Below are 20,506 nucleotides of genomic sequence, written 5' to 3' on the forward strand. Positions count from 1 at the left end.
GAACAATGCTGTGCTACGTGGTCCACAAGTGAACCAAAGAAAACTCTCTTATATAAAAAGGGAATTTATGATATCTTACCTGACAGAAAATAAACCAAGCAGGGTGACAACATCCTGCACAGTATGACAAGGAATGAAACCCTGGATGCAACAGCCACTAAATTACTAAAATCCATCACAATGTGGGGATTGAAGTCATGGATATGAAACTCCAGTGGTAACTAGATTCCACAGTACCTTTACAGAAATATTGGGACTTTATGTACTCACCTAAGGTGTTTATTTTTGCATTTTGTTTTTCTGATCTTAGCATGGAAGGGTTCTGCTGAATCATGAATCATGATTTCACTTCAATAAATCCCTGATGCCAGGACTGGGGGGGATGGTTTAGGAATAGGTTGGAGTTCCATGCAGCTGTTCTGTGCCTTCCTCTGTGTTTTCTGTAACAGCCTGGAAAAGGAACAGAGCCACGTATCCATGACAGCCCCAAACCTGCACCACCAGCACTGACCTGACTGGGCTCCTACCAAAACTGAGGGATTCTCTGAGTGGAAGTACAATTATAAATTAATTTATAAACTATAGAGATACCAAGAGGTACCAATCTTGAAGCAAATACAGAAAACTCTATTTATGTGTGCAATACCAAAGAACTATTGGATTTGGCCTTCACATTTTCTTGTTTTGTGCTGTAGTTATGCACTAAAATATTTGACCTGTTCAGGTATGTGTGACTTTGAGTGAAATATCATCTCTATTTCATGATCATTCAGTAAATAACTTCTGGCAGTGCAGTTAAAAAGAGTCATAAACTGTGTGATTTATTTGATAATGGAGTAATGTTCGCCTTTGCAGACCCAGACTTTGATTTATCTGCACAGATTTTTTACCAGCATATACAGATGAGATTAATCATATTTCAAACATACTCTGAAGGAAAACTGGGTTGGGGCACTTAAGAAGAAACTTAAATTAGAAACTCAGATTTTAAAGAAAAAAAGCTTAGGCAAATGTACAATAAATAGAAAAGCAGGAGCAGAATTTAAACTCCTCACAGAAATAAAAACTATTCAACTCATCATATGTGAAATGACAATGATTGAGCACTGCAATGGTCCTCTATGCTGAGATGCATCTTTCATAACTCACATAATAGTGCAGATAATTAAAAATCTGATAACTTATTTAGTGACAGGGATAATACTGAGCATAGAAAATGGTACAGATAAATCAATCTCATGTTACAGATCAAAATGTGGAAGGCAATTAAATAGCTTTTATTACTGCATGAAAATAACTTTGCCTGACTCATTTGAATTTATATAGTTCCACTTGTATATGCATAGTGCAATTTACAAGCAAATTTAATAAAAAAATAAGTTCCTAACAAATTAATACCTGAACACCAAATATCTAAAACTAAAGATATCTAAATGTGTAAACTATCTAGATAATTCAGGATATGTGTGATGAAACAGAACATTTAATTAGTATCAAAGAGCAGAAAGTCCCTCAGTTCTAAAGCATGCCTCTCAATGTTTACATAAAGAAAAAATATAGTCTGATAATATAGAATTCCCAGGGCCTGACAATACACCATTCCCTGGGAATAAAAATAATTAGAATATTTGCTAATTAAAGATAACTGAAGACCAGTAAGTACACTGAGGTGTGGCCTACTTCTGATCTGTTTATGAGGAAAATTCAAGGTAATTAAATTTCTATTACTTAAGTGTTTCTCATTCCCTCTGCCCCCATCACAGCTGGTTTCCATTTCAGATCTGTGAGTTCTCTCACAGATCGTGTACACAGACTCGTGTACTTTGGCATGATTTCTTTTCCCCTGATTCCATGGTGCTGGATCACTGACAGCAGGCAGTGTGCAGACTCCCCTCGGTGCTTAAAGTACTCAGCTACCCAGCAAAGCAAAAAGGTCAATTCCACAATGGCAAAATTCATCAGACCTTTTCTTAATCTGCTATTTAATAAGTTCTCAGAAGGGCTTCCTGCTTTTGACACCTTACTCTGAGTTCATACTCAAATTCCCAAACCAAACTGAGCTTCTGTAAGGACAAACAGCCTGGAACAGCCCTGCTGATGGAGCCTCTATCTCCAGTAGCAGCTGACCATCCTCATCATGACACCAGGTTTCTAAGCAGTGTCCTGTGAGTCCAAATCAAGAAAGAATTCGAACTGAAGTAAATATTCATGCAGTTATTTAAAAAGCCCCTGCACAGGCCACCACCTTTCTCCCCACCTCACATCCTGCAGGCTTTCTGTGGTCTCTCACCTTGAAACTCCTGGCAGGTTTGTTCCTCTCCAGGGTCCAGCTATGTGCTCTGTGTGAACATAAAGCTAAATCAGGCACTTCACATTTCACTGTCATTCGACATGGAAGCAATTTTAACTGATCATTACTCCTATACTGCACTCAGCTCACACTTCTGCTTATGCCATCAACTCTTATTAAATTCTCTATAATATCTGATTCATCCAGAAAAGATACACCTACTGTTTTGTGTCTTCATTGGGGTGGATGGACACTTTCAGTCTCAGTTTTGTCATCATGCCAGAGCTTTTCTGCCCTCATCCCTCCTGTTATCTGCAGTTTTGAGCAGAGTAGTGTGGTCCCATCACTCAGACGGGCCACAAGTTGTGACATGGGTGCAGACCCACACAGAGGACAAGCAGGCATCAGCAGGTCAAACATGGAAAGCTTCTTTATTTTTCTGACTCCATTAACTTATATACACTTTTTACAGAAGGCCAGGATTGGCCCAAGGAGGTTACAACCTCATGACTCCATTGGTCACTCTGACCATCAATCAAGTTCTCCTTTCAGAGAACAACTATGCAAAACACAAGATAATTTCTAAAAATACATATAGTTTACCTGAAACAGTGTGAGAATCAGACTGCAAAGATTCAAACACTTGAAAGCAAGAAAATGCAGGGCAACAGGGTAGGACAGGCAGCAGCAGCTCTGGACACTTGGCATCCACCCAGTGTCCTGCATTCCCCCAGGGCCAGGGCAGCCACCTCACCTGAATTAATTAACAAACCCCCATCACAGTCAAGTGCCACTGACTATATCTATGGATCTTTCTTATTGTCCAAAGTATGTTTTCACAGGAAAAAAAGCTTCCACAAAAACCCTGAACCGCCATTAATACAGTCTATTTGCCTTCATTTAGCTTCACCTGTGACACAGAGCAAGTTTCTGTCAGTCAACTTAAAAACAAAGCCAAGTCTAATTGCAATTTACTAACAAGGCTTTCATTTCTAAAATATGTTGTGTAGATAAGGAATACTTGAAAGCTTAACAACTTCTGACTAGATCAATGATAACACATAAAGGTGTTTGCCTTTTTAAGGGGAAAACCAAAGGTTTTTAGGCTCCAGCCTCATTTCCTTTGAATAATTTTTCAAAAAAAATCAAATAAAGGTAGAAAGACTTTATTTGGTTTTAACAAGGTCAACAGACCAAAGAAAAAATGAAAATTAAAAGAAACACTCTGGTACCAGAGTGGGGGAGAAAGCAAACCAAAAAGCAATGTACACTTGAGAGTCATAGGATTTTTATTATTTGAAACCTCAATGTTATCAAACACTTCACTCAAAAAATCACATCTGTTTTAAAATTCGATGTTTGCTTCCCTTCAATGGAGCCTGAATCCAGCCTAAGCTCAGACACTGCTTATATTGACTACCCCAACACTCCCTGCAGCCACTACCACCACCTGCAGCTGCTGCCAGGGACTGGCTGAGCTGGACTCTTGAATTTCCAATTTTGCCACCATTTCAGCACATGAAGGATTAGTGACATGACACTTCTCAAACAAGTGACAAATTCTGAGACAAGAAGGTCAGATGATCTCAGAACCATCTCCGTATCAAAATAAAAATTTATTTCCATGCAGATCTTTATGATAGCTGTCTTTATTTCTTCAGGGAATTGTCCCAGCTTGACTGAAGTGACACTGAGATATTCAGCAAAAAGTGAATGTGACCAGTTCTTGTACTGGTGGGTCACCCCTGTCAGAGTGTCGTGATAAATAGAAAAGTCTGTCAGCACACAGCAGAGAAGATTTCTTTCAGACTGAGCACACCCCAGAGGATACTTTTTGTCTGAAAGATACTGATGTAAAAGTTATCTCCTTCATTAACAATACAGGAAATTTTACTGGGAATTGCAGGAGGGAAAAAATTAAGAGTATTACATTTTATGTGGTTATAGAGTCTGCACATGCTCTCAGAATTATACCAAAATATCATTTCAATTAAACCCAGAAGTGTTTCCTTCAGCTGCAGCCATTATTCTAACTCCTTGGGCAAGCTCAAGAAAATGTTTCTCATAAGGGTTTGCCACATTTTCAGAAATGTGCAGCTCACAACAATGCACAGATGGACAACATTCAAATTTTAAATTGTTGCAGGTAAAATCTTTTTTTTTAAGGCCTGAAAATACAGCTTAGTTAAATTTACAGATTTTTCTGTACATTTTTTTCCCCCAGATATTACAATTCTCAAAAACTCTAGTAAATTCAACACATTATGGAATTTTAAAGCTCTCAAGTCCATTAGAATTAGCATTGACCCTTACTTTAAGTGGCTTTACTCCTACTCATTTTAGTTCAGAAATGGAGAGAGGGTATGAGAAAATACCATAATCAAAGATACACTGAAAGAAGTAAAATTCTACTGAATTTCAATGTGTTGTGTTGAAGTTTTTATTCAAAAAACAAAACACACTTTTCCAGTAACTTTTTCCCTCATGTTTGGACCTTGAAATGCTGGCATTTTTTCAGTATAGTTATAGCATGAAAAAGAGTAAATTATTTCCTATTTTTGATACTTAGAGCTCACCAATGGCCAAAAAATCAGACAGACAGGAATAAAAAATGGGATTTTGAGTCTTTCCCACTACTTTATGTCTGTGAATAAAGGTCAGTGCATTATAACATCCCATAGTAAGAGATTACTGCAGCAGTATCAACAGGCTGCACTTTTAGCACTTCAACTCCAGCACATGTGTGTTGGCAAACCAGGAAGGAGCCAATGAAATTACTCTTCCCTCTGAGCCTGAATACCAGGCTGCCACTTCAAAACCTGGATTCTAAAGCCAACCCTGAAGTCTAGAGGGGAAATGCTGGCTTGGCTGCTTGAAAAGGCACAGCCAGGTGTGCACCAAGGGCAGTGCTTGGCCTTGGGGTTTATTTCATACAGGTTTTGGGGCTTTATCAGGAGAGCACAGCTTTGAGGCTCCTTGGATTACATCAGGTTACACTCTCCAGCTCTCAGGACTTCCCATGGAAAGAGCAATAATAAGATACAACAGTCAAAGCCACAGAGAATTTGGCAGAATGCTTGGAGGAAAATACATCTTTGTGGTCATCACTCCTCCTTCAGATGTCACTGGAGTAACCATGCAATTTATAAGGCTTGAGTTTAACAACTGGCAAGTGTTCTGTGTTACTGCTGGTTTATCACTTGCTGAAATTGTTTTAATAGCTGTCTCTATAAATTTATTATAGAAGTCATCTAGCAAGGTCTTAATTTTCACTAGACACGTTAGCTCTAAAACCACGAGACTATCAGACTTTTTGTTCAGAAAGCCTGCACAGAAACAAGATTACAAATATCAAAATGATTGAATTTACTCAGGTTAGTGTAATAATAAAGTTTTCTGCTTTATGTAAATTCCTATAAAAGCCAGACAGACCAAGTAATCACTGATGATATTGTCAAACACTGACACAGAAGCAGTGTCACATTAATAAAGCATTTCTGAATTGCTTCATCCTGCAAAGAACATAAGTGGAGCATGGATGAAATAGATATCAGCATTCACCAAACTGGAATACCATTTTAAAACATCACAGTGCTAATTCAGTTTTCCATCTAGATAAGCAGAGAAGCTAAATACAAACAAGGTTCATTGTACATTAAAAAATGCACTATATGCCACTAATTCATATCAATCAATTTTAGCCAAGGATAAGGGGGTTTGAGAGTCTATATATGATTTTGTCTAAGAGCAGACATGCTGATTCAGAGGCAATTGTTCTCAGGATTATCTCTATTTAGTATGGATCCACCAAAAAAACACATGGACTAGAACTCAGAGAAATGAATTAATATGAGTGAAACTGAACCAACATTTGCCAAAATGAAATTCTGCCAAAATATCCTCCCAGGGAATGTCTTCATAAAGTATTAATAGAGTGTGCCCACTGTGGCAATACAATATCAATACTTATATCAATACTTATCCCAGAGGAAAATGAAAAGGGGCATCTTCCCATAGGAGGGCAAAGACAGCCTCTCTTTTGTCTTTTTAGCTCCAGTGAAATTGCATCCAGTGTGGAGATCCCAGTCACCAGATTGTTGCTGTGGGAATGCAGGTGGCAGCCATTGCTTGCAAGGAATCTTTAACTCTAATGAAGCAATAGGATAATAAACAGGGAGGAAGGGAGAGTTTCAGAGCAGCCTTGTGTGTGTACTTGTTATTCTTTCCACTTGCTGTGAATATCACTGGGAAAGGTCACTTGGATTTAGCAGTTCAGAGCATCCTGAACTGCTGGCTCAGATAAAGGCATTAGACTGTGGAAGATGATAATATGCTCTTCCTTCTCAATGATATTAATCTAAGCTACACCTCTTGATCTCTAGACAAGAATTTTAATTTGCCCAGCAAGGATAACCCTGAACACCATCAAAATATTTTCCTTTGATAGTGGAGCACTATCACAGAAATGCCTTTTAATGACCCATTTAAATCTGACTGTTTGCAGCAGATTAGTGCAGCCGTGCAGTGCAGCCAGCTCTAAGGACACTCACCACCCCATCATAGTGTGGATGCTACCAAAAATCACCTCCACAGAACTCTGTCTGGCTGCTCATTATATTTTCCTTGACAGTGAGAAAACATTACTATACTTTTCATGACTTACATCACCCGATGAGTTGATATAAATAAATTGCTGGATTTCAGCTAATTTTCCATTTATCTTCTATTGTTGTTCTCAAAACAACTTACTTTAATACCATGTGCAAGGAGATGATGGTAACATCCCCAAAAGAGTGAGGAAATAAAGCACTGGCCTGTCTGTGGGTATGACTTTGGGAAAGATGGTTCACTTCTCCCACAGCTCCTCTGTACAGACACAGAAATTCATGATTTAACAATACATGAGCTTCCTGGATTTCCTGAATGATTTCTGAAAATGAGGCTCAGCTCACTCCTGTATCCTTTAGGAATGTAAGTTGAACCATGTATCAAAATTACTATTTGTTCCCTGTATATTAGCTGCAGAGTGAAATATTATAATACAAGATATTTTACACATGTATCAACATGCAAAATTTGTGAATGAGGGATTGATCTGATAGATCCTTGACAAGACTAAGCCAAGATTTCAGTGTACATTAATCACCCAAGTTAGCACTTTTCCTACCAGCTGCAAAATCTTCCAGGCTCTCAAAAAAAGGACTTCAGCAACAGCAAAATTACATGGGGTTGTGTGGAAACGTGATCTTTAAATATTAAAAAAAGAAAAAAAAAAAAAAAAAAAAAAAAACAAAACACAAAAAATAAGGATAACACATACAGAAATGTATGATGATTTTCCTGGCCTCACTGCTTTTAGATCTAGATGATTATTCCGTCAATACTTCTCAAGTGAAGATCTAAGAAAGAAATAAAATTTAAGACCTATAGCAGAGCTACCTTCTGCTCACCATGGGTGAATTTTTCAACATTTTAAGAACTATCAAAATGTGTTTTAACTATTCTTCGATTTTTTTCCCAAATCAAGAATAAGTAATGAGAAACATTGTGAATTTTTCCCTTTAATCACTGAAAAATCAGTCAAAAGCTCTAACACTATTTAGTATCTGGCTACAACAGTAATTAGTATCTCAAGCACTAGCAAATGCAATTAAAATGTGCTTCTAAGCATTCACATCATGTAAAGTAATTTCTTTTGTATCTTTATATTCCAATAGGAAAGAAGAAAAATATTTCTCTGCCAAAAAGTACCAGAGGAAAAGCAAATTACTGCAAAGCTGCATAAATGAGAAACTTTGAAACGTGTTTTAGCATTTCTAGATTTAACTTCTTTGAGCAAGGTCTAGTTACCAATTGCAAGGTCAAATTGGTTTTTGTTTGCCACCCACCACATTAGATAAGGAGAACTTCAATGAAATGTGAACCAGCCAGAACTAGTTTAAAAAATCATGCTTTTCAAGAATATTATAGAAACTATTCCCTGGGGTTTTTTGATATCAGAGAGATGGCTGAAATGGAAACATTGCATGGCCTTTTTTGAACAAGTGTTTGCATCGAGAGCTCTGATCATGGTTAATATAAAAGCATTTGCTGGACTTAAAATCCATATAATAAGAAAAAGAAACACCAGAAGCTTTCCAGGGTTCCCAGTCACACTGTAGCAACAATGGCAGCAGCAGGAAGGAACTGCATAAATAAGACACAGCCTGAATTGTGTTTGCTTGAGATTTCTCTGTTTACACTGAGCAAATTTGAGCAATGGATTGTTACAAGTTAAAATATTTAGAATTCACTCAGAGTAAAAAGCCAAATTTGACAACTGCATCCCTGCTCTCACCAATATTTAAGTATTTACAGACATTCTTTTTGAAGCAGAGTTATTTCTCACTGCATTTCCAGGGCTCACCTGCACATCCCAGCCAAACTTTATCATCAATAACCTTGAAGAAAATATAAGAATTAATTTGATTACATTATTAAATCATTTAGGACCATATTTCTGGAAGTACTAAAAAGTATTCCATATTTCTGGAAGCCTTAAAATTTTGATTTTTTTTGTGGGGGAAAAAAAAGTAAACACCCCAAAAGGCATCTGACAGGTCAATACAAAAAAGCTTTGGAATTGATAAGTATCCAAATTAGAACCACTACCAAAATACCATGTGGCTCTGAACAGCAGAAGTAGCTTTCAGGAATGCTTGTGTGAATCCCAGATTTGGATAAAAACAGTGTGTGATTTCACAGCACTCACCACACTTAAGGTAAAAACTGATTGAATAACCCACAACTTTTAATAAAAGTTGCTGAGCGGCATGTTTTCACATCAGCAGTGAATGTGACATTTACCATATGTTCAGACATGGCTTTCTTCACTGTTTGAACATTATGAAAACTTCCCATAAAGCTCCACTAATTAAATTAAAATAAAAAATTACAAACAGGATGAAGAGTTGGCAATTTTCATAAGCCCAGACCAGGCTAAGTGTTTATCTTAAATCCTAACAGCACCATCTGATGGAGGATCACCACAACACTACAGCAAAGGTTCAAAGACATTAATTTGAAAGTGTTTTAATATATTTCCTTACTTTGTGTATTAAACTGTAACCATAGGTATAGAGAGTAGTAGTGATCAGCTAAATAAAGCTAAAGCAGATTATGACACTTTAAGTCAATAAAAGCGTTGATTTAGTAGGAAGCAAATCCAGTCTGAGGTTAAGCTGAGCGGAAGAAAAGCAATTTCTTTCCAGACACATCTTTTGTAAAGTCTGGATAATAAATTTAAACACACCTGATATCCAAGTCAAGTCTTTATTGCCCTTAAGCACACAGGTTATCCACACAGGATAAAGTGTAAGTGAAGAATAAACATTTGTGCTCCCTTAAAGGGCACCAAGTAGAGCAAAATTCTTAATATGTGATTCACTAAATACCAGAATGATGTAAGAGAAGAACACAGGCATCACAAGGGCAGCTGGAGGAGAAATCTGAGCATCAGAGAGCTGCATGCAAGACATACCAAATATCTAATCAGGAGGATGTTATACAGCAACTAAATTATATGACTATAAGTAATTACACATTTAAGTCATTTGGAATTACAATTCCGGATAAAGAGAATTTACTCTGCTTTGATGTATTAAATGGCCCTCCAACTCAAAGGCTCCTCATCCCAGCTCAGCCAGAAAAGAAAATTCACAAAGAGCAGGCCTTCCCTTTGGCAGCCAGAAATGCCTGCAGTTTGGACATTCTCTCTATTGCCAGATTAGTTACTTAATCCTTAAATACCTCCATACACATGGAGAACTTGGCCCAATCCTTCAGTTCTTTCACTTTCTGCCATGCCATGGGCACTTTCCTTCAATGCACTGCTTCTGGCACATCTGAAGAGATTCCAGATATGATCCCTTTTTATTTTAACTCAAATTTTCCCCCTCCCATTCTCTAAAAGCTCAAGAATCTAAAAAGTCACTTTAACTTTGAAGATGCACAACTTCAATACACTTTTTCCCCTTTACTGTAGTGCAATCCCAAGAGTAAAACTGTGAGTCCAAGCCACCAGCTCCACTATCAACACTGGAAACCAAGGATGTGCTGCAGGACCTCATTAGCACAGTGCTGTTAATTACCAGAGCAATGCTAAATATCAGCAAAAAGGGGGGAACCAAATAAACAGTGACAAGTGCTTTAGACAGACCAGAGAGTGGAAAATGTAGAGGACCTTTGAAGAAAGATAAAGTCAGATAAAACCATACAAGAGTTCCATGACTGCTTTGCACAAACAGGTTGGATTTTAGCAGCCCTTGCAATCAGACTAAGAGGATCAGGAGGCATTTTGATCTGTTGACTCCCATGATTAGGAATTCCTTCAGTTGCTGGCATATACTCTGAAGATAAGAAACCTACACCATCCAAGGAAATCCTGATATTGTTATTGATCTGCTTTAAATCAAACAAACACAAGTGTCCACAGAGCTTGTGGGGCAGCTCAGGGGACTGGATGAATAGAGGCTGTTTAGGGAGGGCAGGGAAGGAGGGCAGGGAAGGGAACTGTCCTGTGTGTGGGACTGCAGCAGGAATTTGGCAGCTCTGCCTGGGGAATGGGAAGAGCTAGAAGAGCTCCTGGGGCAGAGCACCATGGCACAAATGATGTGATGGGGGGTTTCTGCTGCCCACAGCCTCCTCAGCAGGAAGCAGGAGGTGAAACTTCCTTCAGACAACTGAAAGTAGCCCCACATTTGCAGATCTTGGCTCCCCATGGACACTTTATCCACCCCTGTATCTGCTGGGAGGGCACCAGCAGGGCAGGAGGTGCCCAGCATCAGGGATGTGCTGATGATAATTCTGAACACATCTGACCCAGGAGGCAGCAGGTGCAGGTTCTCTGACATTTGCAAAGATCTGCTTGGGTATATGAATGTAGTTAATTATGAAACAGGGCCCCAGAGATGCTGCAGAATATCTGACCCTGGAGAAACGCAAACTTGACTGGACAAGGAGAAGTTCTGTCAAATTAACCTATCTTTGAAAAGTGGTTTGGATTAGAAGACCTCAAGTGGTTCATTTCAACCAGAGTTGATTTCTTTTTTTTCAGATAAATCTATTTTTACAGCTGTTTTCCAAAGGCATTTCATTTTTCAATAAAGTAGAAGTCTCCTAAGATATGCTTTAAGGAAAAAAAAATAGCAGCAGATTTTTGTCAGAATTATTTCTCTGCATCTCAGGATGGACAACAAAAAAAACAAGCAAGTTTCTTCACAGAAGAAGACAAACAAGCAAGTTTCTTCTTGTACCTTTCTGAAGCCAAAGACACAAAATGTTAAGAAATGAGATAACTGATTACACACTGCTGCCTTCAGAGTGCTGTGTAGTGTGGAAATAAACAACAGACATGAGAGTGAATTCTGAAGCAAAAGGCAAACGTAAGTAAAATAATGGAGAGAAAGAAAAGGGAGAGCAGGACACAAAGACTGAAGCCATTCAAGTTCTGCCTGTTTTGAAAAGCAGAATCCTCCAGTGGAAAATAAAACCAGGCAGCAAGAATAGACCTTGGAGCCCAAGTGTTTGGAACTGAGCACACCTGCTGTTCAGGCAGCTCCTCACGTCCTTCCTCAAACAAATGCCTCCTGCTTTGCATTCACAGGACAAAGGAAAATGGGACATATTTTTGCAATAAAAATTTAAAAGGCTTGTTATGGCTTTTTTTACTGCCTTTTGTATGCATTGATGTTTATGCTTCATTACTTTAATTTTTGGGTTTTTTACTACAGTTAGTGCCCTGAAGTTAAGGTGGTAAACTACAAGCTTTTAAAACAAGCAGATGCTTCCTTACAGTGGAAAAAGACTGATGCTGTGCTTTGTGCCAGGAATAAATTTTAACTTTTAACGGCTTTCAGAAAAAAAGTCTTTTTTTCTAAGCAGGTATAAAATACATGAATTATTTAATATCTGCAATTCATTTATGAGAATGGAAAGCCTTTCCAGACTTGCTATTAGCATGGTCACTAATGCATCAATAAGAGCATGAGCAGGTCAAAACCATCCTTGTCGTGAGTCTATTGACTTTATTGAAGTTCTGTAAAGAAGAGTATTAATTACCTGAACAGTGCAAGAACTTAACATTTTCAGTTTGTTTTCAAACTTTACAGAGAATACAATGGATTTTAAGCACACAAAAATATTGAAGCAAAAAAGACCAAACAAAAAATTTAAAAAAAAAAAAAAACAAAACAAAACAAAACAAAACAAAACAAAACAAAAAAAAAAAAAAAAACCAGTTCTCACCTTTTAGCAATTTTTCAGTTGTGGTGGTGATTTAACTACATCACAAGCATTTCTTGTTCCTGTTGTCAGGTTCTACTCCCTTTGCCAATGCTGCAAATATTAATACTATCTTTGTATAAACTAGCTCTTTGTTTATTTCTTTTTTGCATGATATTCTCTGGTTAAAAGGTTGGTTTTAACAGATATTACGAAAAATTCACTACTGAAGAATACTAAGAAATTTAAAAATTATAAAACTGTTTATTCTCTGACCATTTTTTATAAAAAATTACTACTTACCTGCTTCCAAAAGCCATTTGACACTGGACAAACACAATTTACTGACTGTGAATATATAAATCATAAAATAACTCAGTTTTGGATAACTTTGTAATTTGTTCATTTTGCAATTTGTAACATGTGTAATATGAATTCTTGAAATTAATACTATCAGAGAAAAAAGCCCTCAAATGGCTTTTTTCTGTTATATGGTGAATTTGAAATAAATAAATACAATTGATTTAAATACATTACAGTCTCTAATGAGAAAAATAATTGAATTTTATAAAATGATAAAAGAAAAAAGAAAAGAAAAGAAAAGAAAAGAAAAGAAAAGAAAAGAAAAGAAAAGAAAAGAAAAGAAAAGAACACAATGATGTTACAAAGCCAGAGAGGTGAATTTTACCCAGCATTACCAACTTCAGTTGACAGTTCTGTAGCTCAGGGCACAAAGGCTGCCTTGACTTGTTTTCAAAGAAAACACTTTATTGACCAGTTTTTCCCCCATTATATCATTCAGCTGATTTCAAGTCCACAATTTTTCTTTCATGCAGCCCAGAATGAGTTTATGAAAGATTTACAATAATGATAAAGAAGCATTTCCCTGAGAACAGAAAGCTGAAGGGATCCAAATGTTGCAGAGACATGACCATCCATCTGCCTTAACTCCATAAGGCCACACAGACATCAACCAACACACAGAGAATTGTCATTACAGAGCCTCAGTTTAACCATTTGGGACACTAAGCTGATATCTGGCAGTGCTCAATTATAAGATAATTTGAATTTTAAAAAAACATCCCTAAAAACCACTACTGAGTAGATAATACAAAGATACACAACTTTCCCCCTGAGATTTCCTAAGGACAGGAGAATATAGTCTAATACGATATCAATTTAAAAAGTAATAATCACAAATGCAATTACTCCTTTTGACAGACTAATCAATTCTGGGCATTTTCCATTTTCTTTCCATTGTAGATTTTGCATATATTCTAGGTTTAATTATGGGACTAATATGAATGACTGTGAAATGCATGTATTTCTATTTAAAAAATAAATCCATGCAATGTCCACTTTGTGGGAAAAAAAATTAAAATAACATGGGCATGCAAGAGTTTATCATTGAAGACTGAAATATCTTGAAAAAGTAGCCCATATCTTTTTAAAATTGCCTAAGTATTTTTTAAGAGTCCATTTGTTTTGTCCATTGAGATGTCTGGGTATTTACTTCAATATTCCAAAACAAAACATCCCACAAGTCAAAATAATTAAATTCTCACATTATCTTTCCTAAATGTTGGTTTCTTTTTATAAATTTCTACCCTGTGGCCCCCCCTGACCCCATACTATAGGTTTTATATTACTTATTTAATGCACAGTGGCTGATCTCTGATGTACATTTATCTGCACTGCCAGAATGTGTGAGATAACTCATCCTTCAGTAGGTATGAACTCATACTCAAACAGATGGAGCACATTGAAATTCCAGTACATCTTAAGATACTGAGGTCTTTAATTTAGTGTATTCCACAGAACAGTGACAAATAGTGAAAGCACTACCCTAAAACCAGAATATTTTCAATTTCTCCAAGACTGTAAATTTCATTTAGTTTTTTTAGAACAGATCCATTTTCAATTTGCAACACGGGGGAAAATAAGGAAGCCTTCAGAATATATAACACTGTTGCAGAAAATACGTTGCTATTTATTCTTAAAACCCTTCTGCGTTCTGACAAAGACTATAAAAAATTGTCACCATTTTAGAATTCCTAAAAAATTTCACCTGAATTTATTAATAGCTGCTGTTCTGACTTGAGGCAGGATCTTGATTTTGAGTTAAGTAATTGTTGAGAACATTGAGGACAAGGCTGTGTAAATAAGACCATACCACTGAAAGTGGGATGCTCTGACACACAGAACACTGCAGAGAGCTGAGATTTTCTCTCATCTGTCATCCTTAGATGTAAATCCAGATGGGAGTATTTCAAAAGCAAAGACCACAAGTAGGAAAATGAGATAGGAAACAAGGAAGAGATCATAATTTGAACGTTGTTATTCATGCCTTCAGCAGTTCACAAGATAAAAATGAAATGTGGATAGCTGGGTGACATGGTTCTATTTTATTTGAAAAAATAGCCCTGAATCTCTCTGATTAATTTACATGTCAGGCTGCACAAACAGAAAGATGAGATTTTAAGAGGAGGAGCAACATATCCTTAACAAGCTTATACATCAACATATTTTATTTCACATGAAAGATCCTTTTTTAACTTTGACTAATTAGTACTGACAACAGCAGAGATGAACAAGGAGATTAAAGTCACCCCTTGGCACTACTTTTAAACAATGACAAGGTCAGAACTAGCACAGATTTAGGTGATACATATAAAAGAGGCTCAATCTCACTCACACAAATTACCTCAACAATTTTTTCCTATTTCCAATCTGCAACTAAATTTCATTTGCTCTGATTTCTGCACAGCATCAAGAAAATAAGGAACTCTGATTATAAATTCAGTCTGTTGTGTCGTTTACTTAAAGACACAATGAAATGCAGAAAAACACTGTTAATGTACTACAAAATTCAGAAAAATTTCTGTTGGGCTGCATAAACTCTCAGGCATCCATTAAATCTGCAAAAACAGAAAACAACTTAATTTGTGGTCACTTCAACCTCAGCTGCTGTGCTAAAGCTGAAAATAAGTGTGTGCTCCCAAAGACTTTCCTTGAGATAACAGATAATAATCCAGACTGCCCTAATCTCAGCTCTTTAGGTTTTGTTTAATCACTTCTACTATAAAAATAAATATGATTACTCCAACTGGTCAAGGAGTTTCCTTTCAGAAATACCAGATGCAATCAAATCAGTTCTGGCAATCCAGCCTTATTACTCATAACTAAATTCTTTAATGGATCCTCTTTCTGTAATAATTAATTTTAAACGAGAAGAGCTCTCAGCTAAAGGGAACATTACCCTGATGTGAGGTAACCCAGGTGTTGTCTTGGCCAGGGCAGGAGGTGACACACACTTGTGAGCTGCTGTGCTTGGGGAGATGTGGAGAAATCACCTCTTGATCTGGATTTTGGGCTGCAAATAAGTTGTCAGCAACAGAAGTATCCTGGTGAAGTTCTAACCACACGTAGCACAACAGAGAACAAAACAATGCTAATGGTGTTCATTACTGGATCACTGCACTGTCTGTTGGCCTGAGAAGTTACCTGGTGCCCAAAGCCACGCTGGGTAATTTCCCTGGGGAGAGAGAAGGATTTCTCAATGAGCCTGACATTTCTTTTCTCCAGCTTTACTCAGTGCAGGAAAAAGAGATGAAAAGATCCTATTTCCCTGAGGAAAAAGTAGCACAATCTATTTCCCTCGCTGGCATTTTTCAAACCTGCCTGTCTCCTTCTGTCTCACTAGTGGAATTACCAGTTGGGGTTTTGCAAAAACTGGTTGTTAATTTTTTATGATGGCTGAAGTGAAGTATGAAAATAGCTCACAATAATAGAGACAATAATAGAGATCGTGATTCTCCCACAAACAAAAACCACGACAATTAATTTTTGATCAAATTTATAAATTGACCAAAAAAAATTTTTTGACCATATGAAGAATGAAATTGAGCTCACTCAGGAAAATGCTACATACAACATTTTTTAACAGGCTATTTTTAACCCCCATCCCATATTCTCCCATATTTTAAGACTATTTCCTCTCTATTTCTTCTTTTCTTCTTTCTTTTTTCTTTCTTTCTTTTTCTTCTTATTTTGCAGTTCCTACTTGAAAGCCAGCAAGCCTTTTTTCCTACTGAGTCCACAGTATTTATATTTGGCCTTCCTTCAGATTTTTGTTTTTTTGGTCACTACATTTTTTTTGGTCAGGGAAATCTCTCACTCCACTTTCTTTACTTTCTGCTCAACTTTGGCTTCCTGTTGGGTGATTTTTCTGTTTCTCCTATTACAACAATCCTGCATCATTTCATTAACCTCATCTCAATATGTGAACATTAGGAAATAGGCAAAGCTGAGAACAGCAACTCACAGCTCATAGTGCTGAAATCTCCAGTCTCAGAAGAGTGAATAATTAAAGATTGAATACTCCCCAGCATGACTTTAATATCCAGTTGTATCCAGAAACACACAGAGAAAGCTCTCTTCATCTTTTCCCCACAAAAAAAAAAAAAAAAAAAAAAAAAAAAAAAAAAAAAAAAAAAAAAAAAAAAAACCACCACCTGAAATCCATGCCCAGCCCTGAAAACTCTGTCTGGCTTGATAACCATCAGAAGACTCCTGCAGAAGAATCTCAGTGAAATCTGCATTGGTGACACCCCAGGATTCATTCTTTGAGCACATCTGATCTGAAAAACATTCCACCACCCTGGGCTGATTTTTACAAAGCATAAGAGTAATATGTTTCTATTTTCCCAGCTGGCTTTGATGACCTATTGATTTACTCAACTGGTTTTCTGAAACATCTGGGGCACACAGATATGGCATCAAACTCTCTCTTGGAGAGAGGATTAAAGCTGAACGTTTCAAATTGATGTTTCATTCTGTAAGACCCAAAAATGACATGTAGGCTTCCTCTGACAAAGGTATCAGTGCAGCCCAGGCAGGAGGAGCTGCAATGATGAATCTCACCAGGATTTGAGAGCCATTTATGTGATTTTATCAGTTATCAGCTGTGACTGACTCCCTCTGAGGGTTGGTTATAAAGGCAGAATCTGTGTCTGATCTTGAACAGCTGCTCATGTCACAGAATGTAAGAAAATGAGGAGCTGGAGACCTTTATGATCAGAATATGCACAACTGGCACAGACAACAGATATTCAGATTCACCAATGCTCCTGAGAGGGTCAGTGGAGGTTCCTGGCATCTTTCCAACAGGGATGCTCAGGGAGGAGCAGCTCCCAGGAGGTGATATGGGGTCCTTCAAGAGCAAGCCAGGGAAAAGCTCATTAGTAAATGTTTCCAAGACGTAACTGGGGCTTGTAGTGACACACTATGGCCTAATATAATATAGACATAACCTACACAACACAGACACAACCTTGTCTCTGTGTCAGGACTTGCCAATGCATTAAAACTGCATCAGTTTTGTGTGCCTGATGCATTGAAAGTAAATAAGAAAATGTAAGTCAGAGCTTCAGGAGGAAAAAAAAAAAAAAAAAAAAAAAAAAAAAAAAAAAAAAGAGAGCGATAACAGAACTAAATACAGACTGGAAAAATGGGCAATATATGGGAAAAAGGCCTTGTCCAAGTAGATTACATTACAGAATAAAACAGAACTGCTTTGGTGCTCACAGTGCTAGAGGAAATTACTTGCAGGGTCACTTAATGACACTTTTCTGAAAGAATTTCACTAGATATATAGTATGTTAAGAACATACCATATCTTTATTTTGGGGCAGTTTCTTCAGTGACTGAGGATATTCTATTACATTTTGATCATTGTCACCCTTCCCTGTGCTTTTGGTCCCCCTGCTCTCTCAGGGACAAGGTTAAATGGAGTTCAAGATTTTTTCTAACCATGGAAACCTTAGTTTACCTTTGGAGATTCTCTTCCTTTCAGAGCTTAAGTTATAACAGACTTTTATAGGCTTAGTTTCTCTTCAGATTTAATTTGATGACTTAAGAACTTTCTTCTACTTCGAATAGTAACATTCCGGAAAGTTGTTCTCTCAAAGAACATTAATTTTTCCCTCCCCTTTGTTCCTGTTTCCTTGCTGACACCACCACTGTTTGTCAAGTATTAAGCCACTGTAACATGTAGGGAATGGGCATTCTAATTTCTGAGCAGATGATAAATGAACTAAATCTACCCTGGAGAAGCAGATAATTTTCTGATACTCATATTCCATCACAGTGTGAAAGTAGATCAATCTTGGTGTTTAAATTGTATCCATGACTTACTGAGACTGGTATTTGCATTAACATTTACTTAGTTTGCCCAGTCATACATTAAAAATTTCTCCTGGAAGTTGAATTATACTTCACTAACCTTCCAATACTTGACATAAGGTTGTGAAAAACTCTGTTCAAACTCTGCTCCCTCCCCAGTCTGGAATGATCAGCCTCAGAGACCCAGTGCCCTGCAGTTGTACACTGACTGACCCCTCAAAGCCACAGGAATTAAGGGTCTAATTAAGAGGTTTTTCCTAACACCTCCAGTTCTACCAGCACATCTTCCTCCAAATGGCAAATATTAAACACATCTGTACTTCCATTAGGTTTTGAGATCACTGGGATGACACACACCCACTGAAATGCTAAAAGCAGATGATGTTACAGTCACTCAGCAATCTCTCTGAGCCACAACCACAAATATCCCATTTAGCACATGCAGCTTATTCACAGTAAATTTGTGGCAGTGAACTCCATTCTACCTCTAATAGAATGTGACCAACACCTGCCTCCAGCTGCAGCTCTAAAACCTGAATCACAGATATGGTGCCTGGTGCCACAGTTTTATTCCAGGAAAAAATACCCCTGAAACCAAAGGAGTTTTGCCAGATAAAAAAAGAGCAAATAAATACATCTGGCAGAATCTGGCAGGGCAATATGTACTATCAGCCAAAAACAGTGATGAAAGGGGAATATGTGTTATTGCTTTTCAGGCTACAGGTATGAGGTTCAGAATGATAAAAAACTCCTTACCCCTTTCCAAGAGATTATGGAAAGCATCCCCAGCTTGCCTTTTCCACACAGCCAACTGCTGCATTGCTCACCTTTCAACCATTCAGTGGAAAAAGATAAGTTATCAGGTTTTACTATTTACATATAAATAGATATTTTATGTCCAGATAGTGAAGAACAGGAAATCACCTCTGAAATGCCTATGATCAAGCTCCATTTCAGAATCAAACAGCCTGGTTCAGATTTTCTCTTTTCTGCTACCTGTTCAGTCAAAAGCCTCTCTTTCATGCTTCAACACTTTTCAGCTGCTCAGGCAGACCTATTTAATTTCAGAATGTGCACAACAACACAGCTTTGCTAAAACAATCTGGGTCTTGATCAAAGAACAAGTTCTGGGATGCATTATTACTTAGTAAACAGGTTGAGTTTCAAGAGTATGGTTTCAAAACTAATTCTGCTTCTCTGAATTTAAATGCTTGTGATCATATGCAGAAAACAACAGTGGATTATTCCAGCCAATGTTTGCTACATTTCAAACTGTTCCCCTGCTCCATGTGTTCAAATGACTCAGGTGACAGAAAATAAATGTTTGGCTTCTGCCAGATTCAGTGCCAAAGCATAAAACCAGCACAGATCAAAATGGCTGAGCCTTCTTTAAATGCCTCAGCCATGCCAAAGAAAAGCTTGTTGGGGTACCACAGAGGGTGGGGTGCAGTGTGCCCTGCTCTTTTCCAGAATCACTGAGATACAAGGAATTGATGTCCTCATATGTCATGATAACACAAGGCCACCGTGTCCTTGAAGTTTTGTCACTGAACTTTATAACTTTTGAATTATACACAACCCCCCAAACTCAGGGCTGAGATTACTCTGTTCAGACTCTGAAGCCATTGCTATTTCAGCACAGTTTTGTGTTGAAGCAGCACTTGTTGCTGCCCATGACACTACACAGGACTGTGATTAGCACAGATATTGTTATTAATTGCTTTGGTAAGCACATAACAAACTGCACACAAGAAATTAAAACAGAGCTCCAGC

Source organism: Zosterops lateralis, assembly GCF_965231275.1.
Source record: "Zosterops lateralis genome assembly, chromosome: 12".
Lineage (NCBI taxonomy): Eukaryota > Metazoa > Chordata > Aves > Passeriformes > Zosteropidae > Zosterops > Zosterops lateralis.